The sequence below is a fragment of the Miscanthus floridulus genome, chromosome 3 (genome assembly GCF_019320115.1).
Source record: "Miscanthus floridulus cultivar M001 chromosome 3, ASM1932011v1, whole genome shotgun sequence".
NCBI lineage: Eukaryota > Viridiplantae > Streptophyta > Magnoliopsida > Poales > Poaceae > Miscanthus > Miscanthus floridulus.
Window position 1 is genome coordinate 14,267,197 of NC_089582.1, and position 18,059 is coordinate 14,285,255.

The 18,059-nt window shown below is 46.9% G+C and overlaps 3 pseudogenes; all 3 read right to left on the minus strand.

Moving 5' to 3' along the window:
- Nucleotides 1-400: 400 nt before the first annotated feature.
- Nucleotides 401-3,091, minus strand: LOC136543207 (uncharacterized; annotated as a pseudogene).
- Nucleotides 3,092-8,142: 5,051 nt separating this feature from the next.
- LOC136543208 (uncharacterized) lies at nt 8,143-10,992 on the minus strand (annotated as a pseudogene).
- Nucleotides 10,993-12,432: 1,440 nt separating this feature from the next.
- On the minus strand, nt 12,433-14,288 carry LOC136543210 (E3 ubiquitin-protein ligase WAV3-like; annotated as a pseudogene).
- Between the last annotated feature and the right edge of the window lie 3,771 nt (nt 14,289-18,059).

Sequence of the window (18,059 nt, forward strand, 5' to 3'; positions counted from 1 at the left end):
GTGTGGCCTGAGCGGTTAGTTGATATAGAAAGTAGTAGCAAGCGGACATTTATTTTGTTTCGTTGTGGCAAGATGTGTCATGAGGTGGCGCGTCGGTACATAAAGGATTAGAATGTGAACATCTTTTTGTTTTGATGTGGCTCGGCGGGTTGGTATAAAAAGTAGTAGCTAGCACGCATGATTTAAAGTGCGGGATACATTTTTCTTGGTTTTATATCTCAATACAGGAAAAACATTTTTTTGCCTGAAGGAATCCGATGTGGTTTTAATAATTGAAAATCTTTCTCCATTTGTGTTTGGCCTCCTGTTTCTACCACTTGATAGTCAATGTCACCATCTTCATCATAGTTGCCCACATAATAGTCACCACTCAGTTCCCGGCGCTCCCTCCGCCAGCACGCTATGGCAAGGCGATCCAAAGCCCCTGTGACCGGTTGAGCATGTCCACCATGGACGTCGTCTGGTACCTGTGGACGAGGCCCGTGAGGTCTGTCGAGTCACCAAGCACAGTGGCACGCTGCCATGAGTGGGAGCTCATCCCAGTCAGGATGTAGGCATCGCCAGACCCCTCATACAGCTGCGGTTTCAGCGCGCGCTCCTGCATCTCCCGCCGCTCGGCCACTAGCGCCTGCATTTGCTGGTCCCAGGACAGTGACACGAACGACTCCAGAAGCCGTGTGGGTGTAGTCGCCCTCCTCCACGGCGGCCTGCGCCGTGGCCATGTCCTCCGCGGCATGGACGCAGTGCCACTCGCGCTCCAGCTGCAGGGACATCGCCGCGCTCACCGGGAACTCCGGGCGGAGCAGCATCACCGGGTCGCCTCCCACCCGCACCATCTCCGGGGTGACTGTGTCACGGTAGGTGCAGCTCGGCCGGACAAGTGCAATGGACACGCGTGACAGTGGCACGCGCACGGTGACGAGGAAGTCCCTCTGATAGTTGGCGTAGAGGCGGCCGACGTGCATGAAGGCACCGCAGCAGTCGCCGTCCACTCCGCTGGCATAGTGCCAGACATGATGGACATGATCAGCAGCACGCCTTAGTCGGCGCACTCGACGCTGAGCCGCGTCTCCTGCGCCACCACGCAGAGGAGGCCGCCGATGCACGGCGTGAAGGCGTCCTGGATCGACCCCACCACGTCAATTAATGAGAAGGTGCCGCTGGACATCTGGGCGACGGCGTGCATCGCCCAGGAGTCGTGGTCCATGCTGAAGCCAAAGGCATGGATCGGGACGTAGTGCTCGCTCCCGGGAAGGATGGAGCGCGGGACGAGTGGCGCGTAGTCCAGCGCCGAGCCGTCCTGTGGCAGGAAGTTGTAGGAGTCCATGCCGTCAGAGAGCAGGATGATGCTGCACACCGGGTTCCTGGCTTGCCTGTCCTCCACCATCCTGGCAGCTTTCCGCAGCCCCTCGACGATGTTGGTGCCGCCATCGGCGACGAGGGAGTCGACAGCCTGCAGCGACTGCTGCTGTCCAAAGGCGGTAATCTTCCAGAGCCGGAACAGCCTGCTGGCTGATGAGGAGAAGGCGATGACCTCGTGGCTGACGACGATGCAGGCCCCAACAGCATGGACACAACATGTCTAGCACAATTTGCAGTGACACGAGCATCAGTTGGTGAAAAAACATTTGTGGTAGAATATTATTTTTCTATGTATGCACCTGAATAAAAGTGTGGGATACATTTTCATAGGTTTGGAATGCCATAATTTATAGGAATTCCCTGCATATATTTATTTTTCTGCTAAATTAGTAACTCTTTTTCTATGTGGGGACATTAAATGATTTTTAGGGGATTCGGACAGTGTTGTTGTCGGAGTATATCTCAATACAAGGAAAACCTTTATTGCCCAAAGAAATCAGGTTTGGTTTTGAAAATTGTAGGACTTTCTCTGTTGTCCCTGCATTGTCCCCGGCACCGACCACCATCAAGGTTTTTATTTTCGGGAATTAAAATTTATCGGGGGTCACAGATAAAGAGGATAAACAGGATATATCGGAAATATCGGACCAAATTTAAATAAAATTTAATTTAAATTTAAGTAAATTTAAATAAATTTAAACAAAATTTGTACGAAAAAGATAGATATTTCCTTATCGACACCTACGGATAAAGAGGATATATCGGAAATATCAGGAGATTTCGGCCAATATTGGAAACCATGACCACCGTTACTGCAGGGGCTTCCTCATCACTATCGCCTGCGGTCTCCCAACCCTGCTCCACGAGATGGCCGCAAGTCTCATGCAGGGAAATGGTGTCCCTGAGCACCCACCCGTTGGCGCTGCCGCCAGCAGCACCAGTGCCGCCATGCCTGCGTTCGTCGTTCATCCTGCGGAGCCAGACATTGAGCCTGTTCTCCCCATCCATATAGAAGAGGTGTAGAGGACACTATTGTCACCCCAGCATTGGACAAGGTTGCCTGGGTATTGATCAAGCTCCACACCCTCATGGAGATCGATGATAAAGAATCTCCCTTGGCATGTATCCTGCTTTGGGTTGCCATGTAGATCTTGTCGCCGGTGAGCACAGTAGTCGACAGGATCTGCACCAGCAACTTAGGGACAAGACCCGTGGCTATACAGCGGATAGCCCAGGAGCCGGACCGCAGGACACACACCAGTGCTGCGACCTTGTTGTCTGACTCCCAGGTGCAGACATTGACGCTGTAGCACAAGGCGTCGTCGCCGTGGTTGGCTGGGCCGCTGGGAGGATCATCGCATGGCGGTACTCCAGAAGGGAGATAGCTGCGACGACTGTGGGAGCACCATGGCCGCACCCATGATAGGGTACAATAATGGGGAGCGCACAGCGAGACCAGCATGTGGAAGATCTCACCACTGAACTCAAAGAGGACCAAGTCGTTCCAGCAGTCCCAAACGTTCGATGCCGGCGAGTCGCCGAAACCGAAGTCAGCACTCACGTCCGGGCTACAGGCATCAAGAAGCGGGATGAACTTCAAGCCAGAGATACCTCCACTGGAGACGTAGACCCCAAGTAAGCACGTCGAGTGTAGGCACCGCAAGGCCAACACTAACCAGGCAGCTCCAGCATCCGAGGCGGATAAGAATCTTGTCAAGGAGATCTCCATTGGTTAGGGCATGGTGCAACAATGGGAGCTCCGCTCAGTTAAAGACATTTCATGTAAAATTTGAATATGCACCAGAATAAAAGTGTGGGATACATTTTCCTATGATTGGTTTGTCATAATTTATGTGAATTCCCTGCATATATTTATCCATAATACTATTTTACGAGCGCGCGCGCGTTAGCGCTGGGGAATGCGCACCATTGTTACCGCCCGATCTCTCTGTGCGGATGCAGCCACGAGCCCACAACGATGCAGACATGGCCCACAAGCCACAAGTATCAACGTTTCTCAGATACCGATTCCCCATTTCCTCTCTGTTCTCTCTCCTCCCTTTCGTTCTCTGTCTTCCCATTTCATTTCCAATCCCGCACAAAATTCAAAAGTGAATCAAGCAGCCGGAGCTACGCCTTGCAATCCCCGACGAATCTAGCAGTAGCCGGTGACATGGGGGCAAAAGCCCTTCGAATCTAGGTGGACGCCGTTGACGAGCGCTTGTGGACGGAGGCAACAGGGAGGATTTCACCCATGGTTCGTGGAGAAGGAACCTCGATGGTTCAAGAAGGGTGCTGATCTGGTCGATTTCGGCATCCCGCTGCCAGCGATGTTCCACCTCCCCTAGGCTCCCATGGGTTTGCAAGGTGCATAAACATTTCCATCCCATTTTTCTTCAAGTAGCCCATTCTAATCCCAGTGAATCTCGCATCAATGGGGCTCTGATCCCTAGTGAATCTGGTAGAAGCAAGGTTTCAAATCACTGTCAATTTCGCAGCAGACTGTGAACTGGCCCTTCGAATCCGGCTAGATGAATGATTTGTAGCTTCGAATCGAGCTGCCTTTGATGTTCCAGTGAGGAGCTGTGACGGGAGGTTGCCTTGCCTACGGTGGTTTCCACGGTGGTGGAGATGTTCGTTTTGGGTCCGTCATCATCGTTCCCCTTCCCCCATTCGCATCCTTTTGTTGTTCTTCGCCGTTTCGATTTCATATGCCCTTCTAATCCTCCATGTTCTCCATAGTGAATCTCACTTTACGAATCCATGGCAAATCTGTCACTATTGGTGAATCTCGCCTCTGTTTAGTTCGTCTCCTCGATGAATCAGTCGCTGCTAGGCTTCAATCGAAGTCGATCGAAGTGGCGGATCTCCAATTTGGGCGCCACAAAATGTAGGTACATTAGCATTTCCTAAGCATTTAGGTTCATTTTTGGGAATATCCCTGCCATTTTGTATGAATTCCTACTGAATTTCACTCTCAGTCTAGCTTCGGTACTACATTTGTGTTGGTGCCCTATACTATGTACTTAGATTTTTCATGCGGTCTGTACTTAGATTTGATAGAACAGATGGTAGATGTGGTCTAAGTGATCTTTCATGTGGTGTGTTTGGAGGCCTAGGGTTTTTTCATGAGAAGTGCATTAGGCATGAGCTTTGTCATATGTGCAGTAGCTATTATGCCTTTTCTTAGATTTTGTAATAAAATGTGAATATGGCTATTATTCAAGTAATGATGTGGTTATTCATGACAAGTGCGTATTCCCTGGTTGCTTCTCCTAATTGTTAGTATTTATCCGCCTCCCTGTCATTTCAAATCTGCACCTAAAATCTTTTTCAAAACTCATGTTGTGATGTGCCTAGATTTTTTTTTCTCATAAGTGGTTCCGTTTTGATAACTACAAGTGTGCACGTGCTCTCCTACCTATTAGTATTGATGCCTGTTCACCCTTTACTTGCTTGTGCACTTTTCTGTCATTGTAAATGACTGTGCAATGTACCCTGAAGATTTATATGTTTTTTCTTTTTTCTTAAAAAGCTCATGTATTGACGAGCCTAGTGCACAAGTGAGAACTTTGCATTATTGGAACTGCTGGTTGTTCACTGCTTTCAACTATATTCAATGGTATGTAAGGTTTACCTATCTCCATGCTATGTTCATAAAAATTTTACTGGTTCTAGATTAATATGGTGAAGTTGGGATCATTTTTAATCACAAAGTTTTTAGAACCGACTAAAATTCCACCGGAGTAGTATGTAGATTCTGTGAGAAACCGGGGGTGCTTTCCCCTCCATTTCTCTTGGAATCTCTGTAATTCCCTGTTCCAGTGGCTTAAAATAATGTGGTTGGACTTGATCTTGGCTTCATCATGCACTTACTGTTCATTTCTTTCCTTTTCCAGGTACCACATTTATTTGCTCTCATCTGGTGCTTTGTGTTTCATTTACAAATCTTTTGTGTCACGTCAAGTATGTTTTGGTTCCCTTCTCTACCTATTTATTGATTGTTAATTCTTGTTTATATACACACTTGTTAGTATGCCATGGAGTCATTAGTACTGGTACTCCCTTTTTCTAACAATGCTTCTAGTATGACGGTAAACTTTCCTTCGATTAAATGGTTGCCGTAATTTTTTTTAACAAATTATGATCACTATTGGATTAGTATAACACAATCTATTGTCACTCTTATTTCTAACGAGATATTTCTAACAATACTTCTAGGCCTACCTACATATATAGATTCAAAGTTACTTTTTTCTGAAGATAAATACATGTACTGTACACCAGAAATGCTTTTTGTTTCATACATAAATGCCTTCCATACCAATCTAAATTTCAAATATTTTGGCACACGTACCTAGCCTAGCTTTAACTTGTCCCTCCATTTTGTTTCAACTTTTGGTGGTGTCAGCCACTTGTATGTCAATACCTTGTGAATATTGGCAATATCTTCCTCCTTAAAGTTGTATGTTGATCGTCCGTCCTAGTGTTTAACATGCATGAGCATATCAGATCCATAAGCATGAGCATGGTTGCGATAACGTACAGTTCAACAATAATGTCCACAACCTCGTAGTTGCTATGCCCTTCTTTGTGTTTGGGTAGTGTTATCTCAAATCTGTTGCTCCTTAGGTTTAGAACCACCGTAGTAGTGTCCCACTGATTCTGATCCTTTATTTTCGACGGCTTGAAGCATAGGTACCATTACCTGTGTTGTTTTTGTTTACATCGTTAGTAATAATGTGCCAAAAACATACACTAAATTTGAATACGCTGAATATATGAACAAATTCATATATGAACAGACCATCTAACGATTGCGATTAGGGGTGGCCATGGGCGCCTTTAGATGGAGCTTCCCTCTATGTCGTCCGCTGCTGAAGAGACCCAAGGATCAACAAATGTGATGGCGAGCATGTGGCCAGTGCATTGCGTGATGCTTTCCCATCATTGCTTGAGGCATTATTAAAATTATTACCCCTTTCACTCATCACAACAGAGGTAGGCCCATGGATCATAGCTTTCTTCATCACACCAGTGCAATGCCTAATCCTCACAACTGTCGTGAGCCCACATATTTAATTTAGAGCCAAGTTATGCTAAATCAGCAAGCAATTTTTTCATTTTGGTTTAGCATTTTTAGTGTTGTAATGATCTGCCATTGATGATGATGCCAATCCATGCTTTTGTACTAGAGGATTGGGCTTAAGGAGACTATTTTGTGTATTTTTAGATGGCAGATTCTTAGTTAAAGACTACCTTGTGTGATAATGACTTCATTTAGCCCGGCAGTAATTTTTTCTTTGCACGCACACACCCATCCGCCGTTGACAGATGATCCAATGCACCTGCGCTGACGGAAGCCTCTGGAAGCCGGCCTTATGACAAGCACCTCTGCAATATCTCACATTTATCTCCTCCCTTTCTCTCCCCTGCCATGCGCCTGTCGACACCCCCATGCCCTCCGTTTCTGCCGTGGTGGAGGGCAAGGACGGGAGCCTATTGTGCGTCTACGGCTCCAACGGCAGGCTGCCCCATCGATCGGGTGGTGCATCCACGTCTCCCTCTTCTACAAGGCTGCGACGCCCTTCCACTTCATGCCCCCTGAGCTGGCACCACTTAGTCGCCCCGTGCTCCGCCTCTCCATTGTCAGCATGGAGGTCTAATGCACTGCTGCCGAGCTGCTGGGCCAGGTGACTGCACGGTTCGAGTGCAAGCATCGTGTCGTGCTGCAGGAGTAGCCTATGACTGCTTGCTATGCTTTTGCTACTCTACTTTTACAATCATGAAATGCTGGAAGGTGACTGTTCTTTACTATACATACTTCTGCTCGGAAGATGAAACACATTTTCAACTACATAATAACATAGAAAACCTTAAAAGCTAGTGGGCTCTCGTGTTGGACGCCGGCGAGTCAGCACTCACCTCCGCGCTACAGGCATCAGGAAGCCGGATGAACTCCAAGCCAGAGGTGCCTCCACTGGAGACGTAGACCCCAAGTAAGATCGTCTAGTGTAGGCGCTGCATGGTCAACACTTGCTGGTGAGTGCGGTACTAACCAGGCAGCTCTGGTATCCGAGGCGGAGAAGGATCTTGTCAAGGAGATCTCCGTTGGTGAGGGCGTGGTGCAACGATGGGAGCTCTGCTCAGTTAAAGACATTTCATGTAAAATATGATTTTTTTTCTATATATGCACCAGATTAAAAGTGTGGGACACATTTTCCTAGGATTGGTTTGTCATAATTTATGTGAATTCCCTGGATATATTTATTTATGTTTGCTAAATTAGTAACTTCTTTTATGGGGGGACATTAAATGATTTTTAGGGGATTTGGATTGTATTATTGTTGGAGTATATCTCAATAAACAAAAAACATTTATAGCCCAAAGAAATCATATTTGGTTTTCAAAGTGGAAACCTCTAAATAACCCCTGACTTCTTGTGTGTTGCCAACTTAGCCCCAATCTACCAGACCAAGTGTTCAGCACATTAAACTTTCCCATACCAATCATTTTTCCCTCGGGCTCGTTTTGCTAATTGGTATTGTGTACGTGGACAGCTGCAGTGGCATTCTTGGCCACGCTCGTTTTGGGCCGCTGGCCTGTGGAGCACACTCGGCCCCGACCACCTCGTGCTCCTGCTTGGGGAAGCCATCTTCCTCGAGGGTGCACCACCTCATGCCCGACAATGATGTCACGCTCCTTGTGGAGCCTAGTAGGCACTCCCACACAGTCTGCAGCGCCTTATCTCCCCGTAGCATTCAGTGACAGTGAATCGGCTTAGGTGGCACGGGATGTTGTCCCCAGCACCGCCCACCTGTTGGTGCTGCCGCCATGCCCACGGTCATCATTCCTCCTGCGGAGCTAGACGTTGAGCCTATTAAATTCGCCCCATCCACATGGAAGTTGTTGAGGACAGAGTCCTCCCCTTGGAAATGGACAAGGTTGCCTGGGTACTGATCAAGCGCTGCACCCTCAGGGAGATCGACAATGAAGAATCTCTCCTTGGCGAGGTCGATCTAGTCCTAGGATGTATTGGGTCACCATATAGATCTTGTCGCAGGCGAGCACAATAGTAGGCAGGATATGGACCATTGACTTATCGAGAAGACCCATGGCTATGCAGCGGATGGCCCAGGAGCCGGACCGTAGGACACACACCAGTGCCACGACCTTATTGTCTGACTCCTAGGTGCATACGCTGAAGTGGTAGCACAAGGCATCGTCATCGTGGTCGGCTGGGAGAAGCATCGCATGGGCGTGCTCCGAGAAGGTGGATGGCTACGGCAACCATGGGAGCACCATGGCCTTGTCCTTGTCCTTCTTAGGGTACAACTGTGGGGAGTGCACAGCGAGACCAGCTCCGTCGAGGTGCCGCGAGGCCAGCACTTGCTGGTGTGCACGGCACTAACGACTGAGCTCCGGCATCCAAGGCTTATAAGGATCTTGTCAAGGAGATCTCCGTTGGTGGCGGCGTGTTGCAATGATCCCAGCCCCGCTCGGTTAAAAACATTTCATGTAAAATATGATTTTTTTTCTATATATGCACCAGATTAAAAGTGCGGGATACATTTTCCTACGTTTCATTTGTCATAATATATGTGAATTCCCTGCATATGTGTATTTTTTATTTTTGCTAAATTAGTAAATTCTTTTATGGGGGGGGGGGGGGGGGGGCATTAAATGTTTTTAGGGGCTTTGGATTGTACTGTTGTGAGTGTATATCTCAATAAAAGAAAAACGTCCATTGTTGGCCATAATCATCTTGAGTCACCAGACTATGGTTGAGCACTAGGTTTTTTCTAAGTGTTGCTATGGACTAAGCACCTATGTATCTCACATCCAACACATATTAGTCCACCTAGGTTATCACTCAATTATCAAAACCAAACCAGGGTCATTCACAAGCTCCTACACAATTCTAGTGATCATGGTAATTAACAAGCTGCCAGTAGAACTAGCAAGTTACTCAAACAACAACAAAAACTACATGAGGCAAACAAGCAAGTGGGCAAAAGGACTACGCAGGCACAAGATTGCACAAAGTAAAGAGCAAGTGTAGAATACGCAAACCATAGGAACAATGAAGATACAAGATTTTTCTTCTGAGGTTTGATGATTCGCGCGATCACCTACTCCCCATGGTGGCATGTACAAAGATTGCATATCACACCTAGTCCCGTAATATATATCCCGCTCTTATAATCAGGTGGATACAAGAAGAAAACATATTTTAAACAAATATTTTTTTTGTTTCCAAACAAGTCCACAAATACTTGATTTTTGCAAGTGATTCAATTTGCACATAGCAGAAAGTTCAAATCGCAAGACCTTCCTATGTCCTTTTCCCACGCAGCAATTCACGTTACTATAGTTCCCTTGCATCCCTCCCACCGCGTCACACCGAACGCCGCCACAAGTCACGCTGACCATCATCCCGTCACCACTTTCCAAATCTGCCCACACTTCCCCACACACGTCACCACACAGCAACTCGGGTGGCAGTATAAATGTTGCCTTGCCACTGATCCCCAAACCCACCACAAAACCCTAGCCCTCACGGATCAGGCGGCACTAGATGCGGAACGAGAGCTTGGCAGAGACACGCAGGTATCAGAGTGGCGTTGCTTGCTCGCTCACCGCCAGGTTTTGACGATCCCGTAAATTGGCGCGACCAAACGTTGGGCCAAGATTCGAAGAACGTGTATTCAAAATTTCAAAAGGTAAACAAATGGATTGATTCAGCCTTATTTTTTAACATGTATGATTGATTGTACCTTGAAATACCTTTTATTGGTAAAAATAACGGGTATTCAATGAATACTCTTGAAATCCCCTAGGTGACGATGAGCAGCTCTGTGGAGCGGCTGTGTGCACAGCAAGATAAGCTGAGCGCTCAACTGCGGTGCGGCATCACCACGGCCACCCAGATCCAGCGACGGCTCACACGCGAGGCCGCACCGACTATGGATCTGGCGAGCGTGGGCTTCTTAGGTGATGGCACACGTGCGGGCCTCTCTGACGGTGGCGGATGCGCAAATCAAGCAGTGCCACGGATGATCCTGCGAGCGGCAATAGCTCATCGATGGGCTCAGCGGGCCCTGTGGATCGGCTAGGCGGGGCAATCGACGTGATTGCTGTTTTTTATTTTTTTTAATTCATTAATGCAAGCGAGCATATGTCTGCCTCTGTTAAGCCAGATTTACGTATACGATTTGGCGGAGGTGAACTGGTTGGCCACCAGCCAAAACTGCTACTGTAGTAATGGATGACGACCACCCACCGTGGGGCGGGGCCGGAAAGGGGAAAAGCGTCGACAGAATGACACGTCTGCCGAGCGGATTGAGCGCGAGGATGCAGTGACCGTGGGAGCACCATGGCCTTGTCCATGTTAGGGTACATCAGTGGGGAGCGCACAGGGAGACTAGCGCGGTGGCAGGTCTCGCCGCCGAACTTAAAGAGGACCAAGCCGTTTCTGCAGTCCCAAACATTCGGCACCAGCAAGTCCCCGAAACCCAATTCAGCACTCACCACCATGCTAGAGGCATCAGGAAGCAGGATGAACTCCGAGCCAGAGATGGCTCCACTAGAGATAGAGACCTGAGTAGGCACGACAAGTGGAGGCGCCATGGGGCCAACACTTGCTGGTGACCATGACTCTAAAGACTTAGCTCTAGCATATAAGGTAGAGAAGGATCTTATCAAGGAGATCTCCGATGGTGGGAGCGTGTTGCAACGATGGGAGCCACCTCGTAGTTGACCATGATATGGGCCCCAGCAACATGGCCAAAAATGTCCATCACAATTTGCAGCGACATGAGCATCGGTACATAAAAAACATTTTGTGGTAAAATATGAATTTTCTATGTATGCACCTGATTTAAAATGTGGGATACATTTTTCTTGGTTTTGTATGTCAACATTTATGTGAATTACCTACATATATATATTTATTTATTTGCTAAATTAGTAACTTCTTTTATGGGGCATGAAATGATTTATAGGGGCTTTACAAGAAAAACATTTATTGTGGAAAGAAATCAGATTTGGTTTTGAAAATGATAGGTCTTTCTCCATTGTGTTTGGACACCACTTTCTACCACTCAATCGTAAATGTAACCATCTTCGTCACATATTCAACACTCAGTTCCACAGCACACGACATCCTTGGCACATCACTGTCTACCAATAGCCCTACCCACTGTGTAGATCTACAATTGGGAATGTTGTGATGCATCACGCCATCACAAGAACTACATCCACCTGTCATGTCATTGCATATAATATGATATAAAAGCCAAACATGGAACTATTAAAAACATCTCTTATAGAAACTCTTATGTGGTTTGGACCAGAACTAAATCTCTTACTACATAGAACCATACAAGATCGGAAGTTCACAACTACAGATATGTCATCGCCGTTGATTCAAAAGTTCCCATCACCGGTTTTCGCCCTTGTTGTTAGTTCAAATCGACTTTAGAAATGAAGATCACCTCGGCTCGTAATACAAACCAGGGGTAATAGTTTTATAAAAAAACCAAAAAAAATCCAGCTGTTGGCAAGCCAAGGCTACTTCCAGCCCACCGTCATGGCCCCTACCACACCTTTTGTATTAAAGTAGTAGCGAGTGAACTTTTTCTTTTTAGTGTGGCCTGAGCGGTTAGTTGATATAGAAAGTAGTAGCAAGCGGACATTTATTTTGTTTCGTTGTGGCTAGATGTGCCATGAGGTGGTGCGTCGGTACATAAAGGATTAGCATGTGAACATCTTTTTGTTTTGATGTGGCTCAGCGGGTTGGTATGAAAAGTAGCAGCAAGCACACATGATTTAAAGTGCGGGATACATTTTTCTTGGTTTTATATCTCAATACAGGAAAAACATTTTTTGCCTGAAGGAACCCGATGTGGTTTTAAAAATTGAAAATCTTTCTCCATTGTGTTTGGCCTCCTATTTCTACCACTCGATAGTCAATGTCACCATCTTCATCATAGTTGCCCACATAATAGTCACCACTCAGTTCCCGGAGCTCCCTCCGCCAGCACTCTACTGCAAGGCGATCCAAAGCCCCTATGACCAGTTGAGCATGTCCACCATGGACGTCGTCTGGTACCTGTGGACGAGGCCTGTGAGTTCAGTCGAGTCGCCAAGCACAGTGGCACGCTGCCATGAGTGGGAGCTCAGCCCGGACAGGATGTAGGCGTCGCCAGACCCCTCATACAGCTGCAGTTTCAGCGCGCGCTCCTGCATCTCCCGCCGCTCGGGCACTAGCGCCTGTGTTTGCTGGTCCCAGGACAGCGACGCGCACGACTCCAGAAGCCGCGCAGGTGTAGTCGCCCTCCTCTACGGCGGCCTGCGCCACGGCCATGTCCTCCGTGGCGTGGACGCGGTGCCACTCGCGCTCCAGCTGCAGGGACATCCCAGCGGTCACCGGGAACTCCGGGCGGAGCAGAATCACCGGGTCACCTCCCACCCGCACCATCTCCGTGGTGACTGTGTCGCGGTAGGTGCAGCTCGGCCGGACGAGTGCAATGGACACGTGTGACGGCGGCACGCGCACGGTGACGAGGAAGTCCCTCTCCTCGTTGGCGTAGAGGCGGCCAACGTGCGTGAAGGCGCCGCGGCAGTCACCGTCCACTCCGTTGGCATAGCTGCCAGACATGATGGACATGATCAGCAGCACGCCTTAGTCGGCGCACTCGACGCAGAGCCGCGTCTCCTGCGCCACCACGCAGAGGAGGCCGCCGATGCACGGCGCGAAGGCGTCCGGGATCGACCCCACCACGTCGATTAATGGGAAGGTGCCGCTGGACACATCTGGGCGACGGTGTGCCGCCCTGGAGTCGTGGTCCATGCCGAAGCCAAAGGCATGGATTGGGACGTAGTGCTCGCTCCCGGGAAGGATGGAGCGCGGGACGAGCGGCGCGTAGTCCAGCGCCGAGCCGTCCCGTGGCAGGAAGTTGTAGGAGCCCACGCCGTCAGAGAGCTGGATGATGCTGCACACCGGGTTCCGGGCTTGCCTGTCCTCCACCATCCTGGCAGCTTTCCGCAGCCCCTCGACGATGATGGTGCCGCCATCGGCGACGAGGGAGTCGACAGCCTGCAGCGACTGCTGCTGTCCAAAGGCGGTCATCTTCCAGAGCGGGAACACCCTGCTGGCTCACGAGGAGAAGGCGATGACCTCGTGGCTGACGATGATGCAGGCCCCAGCAGCATGGCCACAACATGTCTAGCACAATTTGCAGTGACACGAGCATCAGTTGGTAAAAAAACATTTGTGGTTGAATATTATTTTTCTATGTATGCACCTGAATAAAAGTGTGGGATACATTTTCATTGGTTTGGTATGTCATAATTTATATGAATTCCCTGCATATATTTATTTTTTTGCTAAATTAGTCACTCTTTTTCTATGTGGGGACATTAAATGATTTTTAGGGGCATTTGGATTGTGTTGTTGTGGGAGTATATCTCAATACAAGGAAAACCTTTATTGCACAAGGCGCCGTCGCCGTGGTTGGCTGGGAGGATCATCGCATGGCGGTACTCCAGAAGGGAGATAGCTGCGACAACTGTGGGAGCACCATGACCTAACCCATGATAGGGTACAACAATGGGGAGCGCACGGCGAGACCAGCATGTGGAAGGTCTCGCCACTGAACTCAAAGAGGACCAAGTCATTCCAGCAGTCCCAAACGTTCGATGCCGGCGAGTCGCCGAAACCGAAGTCAACACTCACCTCCGGGCTACAGGCATCAGGAAGCGGGATGAACTTCAAGCCAGAGATACCTCCACTGGAGACGTAGACCCCAAGTAGGCACGTCGAGTGTAGGCGCCGCAAGGCCAACACTTGCTGGTGAGTGCGGTACTAACCAAGCAGCTCCAACATCCGAGGCGGAGAAGGATCTTGTCAAGGAGATCTCCATTGGTGAGGGCGTGGTGCAATGATGGGAGCTCCGCTTAGTTAAAGACATTTCATGTAAAATGTGAATATGCACCAGAATAAAAGTGTGGGATACATTTTCCTATGATTGGTTTGTCATAATTTATGTGAATTCCCCGCATATATTTATCCAAAATACTATTTTACGTGCGCACGCGTGTTAGCGCTGAGGAATGCGCACCATTGCTACCGTCCGATCTCTCATGTGCGGATGCAGCCACGAGCCCACAACGAAGCAGACACTGGCCCACAAACCACAAGTATCAACGTTTCTCAGATATCGATTCGCCATTTCCTCTCTGTTCTCTCTCCTCCCTTTCGTTCTCAGTCTTCCCATTTCATTTCTAATCCCGCACAAAATTCAAAAGTGAATCCAGTAGCCGGAGCTATGCCCTGCAATCCCCGACGAATATAGCAGTAGCCGGTGACATGGGGGCAAAAGCCCTTCGAATCTAGGTGGACGCCGTTGACGAGCGCTTGTGGACGGAGGTAACAAGGAGGATTTCACCCATGGTTCATGGAGGAAGGAACCTCGATGGTTCAAGAAGGGTGGTGATCTGGTCGATTTCGGCATCCCGCTGCCAGCGATGTTCCACCTCCCCTAGGCTCCCATGGGTTTGTAAGGTGCATAAACATTTCCATCCCATTTTTCTTCAAGTAGCCCATTCTAATCCCTAGTGAATCTCGCATCAATGGGGCTCCGATCCCTAGTGAATCTGGTAGAAGCTAGGTTTCAAATCACTGTCAATTTCGCAGCAGACTGTGAACTGGCCCTTCGAATCCGGCTAGATGAATGATTTGTAGCTTCGAATCGAGCTGCCTTTGATGTTCCAGTGAGGAGCTGTGACGGGAGGTTGCCTTGCCTACGGTGGTTTCCACGGTGGTGGAGATGTTCGTTTTGGGTCCGTCATCATCGTTCCCCTTCCCCCATTCGCATCCTTTTGTTGTTCTTCGCCGTTTCGATTTCATATGCCCTTCTAATCCTCCATGTTCTCCATATTGAATCTCACTTTACGAATCCATGGCAAATCTGTCACTATTGGTGAATCTCGCCTCTGTTTAGTTCGTCTCCTCGATGAATCAGTCGCTGCTAAGCTTCAATCGAAGTCGATCGAAGTGGCGGATCTCCAATTTGGGCGCCACAAAATGTAGGTACATTAGCATTTCCTAAGCATTTAGGTTCATTTTTGGGAATATCCCTGCCATTTTGTATGAATTCCTACTGAATTTCACTCTCAGTCTAGCTTCGGTACTACATTTGTGTTGGTGCCCTATACTATGTACTTAGATTTTTCATGCGGTCTGTACTTAGATTTGATAGAACAGATGGTAGATGTGGTCTAAGTGATCTTTCATGTGGTGTGTTTGGAGGCCTAGGGTTTTTTCATGAGAAGTGCATTAGGCATGAGCTTTGTCATATGTGCAGTAGCTATTATGCCTTTTCTTAGATTTTGTAATAAAATGTGAATATGGCTATTATTCAAGTAATAATGTGGTTATTCATGACAAGTGCGTATTCCCTGGTTGCTTCTCCTAATTGTTAGTATTTATCCGCCTCCCTGTCATTTCAAATCTGCACCTAAAATCTTTTTCAAAACTCATGTTGTGATGTGCCTAGATTTTTTTTTCTCATAAGTGGTTCCGTTTTGATAACTACAAGTGTGCACGTGCTCTCCTACCTATTAGTATTGATGCCTGTTCACCCTTTACTTGCTTGTGCACTTTTCTGTCATTGTAAATGACTGTGCAATGTACCCTGAAGATTTATATGTTTTTTCTTTTTTCTTAAAAAGCTCATGTATTGACGAGCCTAGTGCACAAGTGAGAACTTTGCATTATTGGAACTGCTGGTTGTTCACTGCTTTCAACTATATTCAATGGTATGTAAGGTTTACCTATCTCCATGCTATGTTCATAAAAATTTTACTGGTTCTAGATTAATATGGTGAAGTTGGGATCATTTTTAATCACAAAGTTTTTAGAACCGACTAAAATTCCACCGGAGTAGTATGTAGATTCTGTGAGAAACCGGGGGTGCTTTCCCCTCCATTTCTCTTGGAATCTCTGTAATTCCCTGTTCCAGTGGCTTAAAATAATGTGGTTGGACTTGATCTTGGCTTCATCATGCACTTACTGTTCATTTCTTTCCTTTTCCAGGTACCACATTTATTTGCTCTCATCTGGTGCTTTGTGTTTCATTTACAAATCTTTTGTGTCACGTCAAGTATGTTTTTGGTTCCTTTCTCTACCTAATTTATTGATTGTAATCTTGTTTATATACACACTTTTGTTATATGCCATGGAGTCATGAGTACTGTACTCCCTTTTTCTACAATGCTTCTAGTATGAACGGTAAACTTTCCTTGATAAATGGTTCACGTATTTTTTTTAATAATTAAATGATCACTTTGGATTAGTAATAACACAATCTATTGTCCTCTGATTTCTAACAATACTTCTAGGCAACTTCTAGGCCTACATACATAATTAGATCAAAGTTACTTTTTTCTGAAGATAAATACACGCACTGTACACCAGAAATGCTTTTTGTTTCAAATACATAATGCCTTCCATACCAATCTAATTTCAAATATTTTGGCGCATTATAGTGTCTTGCAGAGTACACAACTGATGCAACCGTACATTGATGAACACTTGACTATCATTATGGCAGAGAGAAATGGTATGTTCAGATGATTGGGTCATGGAATAGTACAAGCAACGACTAACTACATGGTTGAAGGAACAAAACATACCGCCTGGAGAAACCATAGACTCTATTACCATCAGTAGGTTGGCAGAGGGACCATCGAGACAAGTGACATCTTGAAAAGCTTATGACATCAATGGGTACACGTACTATACCTACTGCAATGGATAGTAAATATGTGAACCAAAATAGCGGCGTTCAAATAGAAGCTCTCGATGGAGTGGGGCGAAAGATCCAATACTTTGGCATCATTGAAGAGATATGAGAACTTGACTATGGAAGGGATATAACGGTGGCCCTGTTTCGATGCCGCTGGATCAAACAACAACAACTGAATGAGATCGGATTGAGATTCCTGGACCTCAAGAATCTAGGCTACCAAGATGACCCTTGGGTGCTCATTTCATATGTCGCACAAGTTTTCTATATGCCTGATCCACAAAGTAACCTCCCCCCCGAAGAAGAAGACAAAACACATGGTTGCCTCCAGGAAACAACACATTATCAGGAGTTGATAGTGTGGATGATGTTGAAGCTTACATTAACTACGATGAGATGTAGCTATTCATAGACTTTCCTAAGAAGATCAGAGTTGTGGAAAAGAACCTGCCCAAAGACATATTGCCATAGGAACGAAAAGGTGTCAAGGGAAAAGTCATTACAATGGGCTAGCTAGTTGTTGAACGTGGAGTGTTGTAGTGTGTGTTTGTAAGACTTCATTTATGCATGTGTGTGAGACTATATATTTATGTATGTGTGTGAGACTATATATTTATTATATGTGTGAGACTATATTTATGCCTGTGTGTGAGACTATCCTTTGCAACATCCAGATGAACCTATTGCAATATCCACTCTATTACTACTGAAACAGCTTGTAACACGTAGACACTTGAAACAGGCGCTTATTACTACTGCAACATGTTCGGACTACTATTGAAACACTTAAAACAAGCACTTAACACTTTATGAAATGAAGAAATGACCAAAATAAAAGTTGGAGATCTTGACGAGTTATACAACTTTTATATTCATCACCTTTAT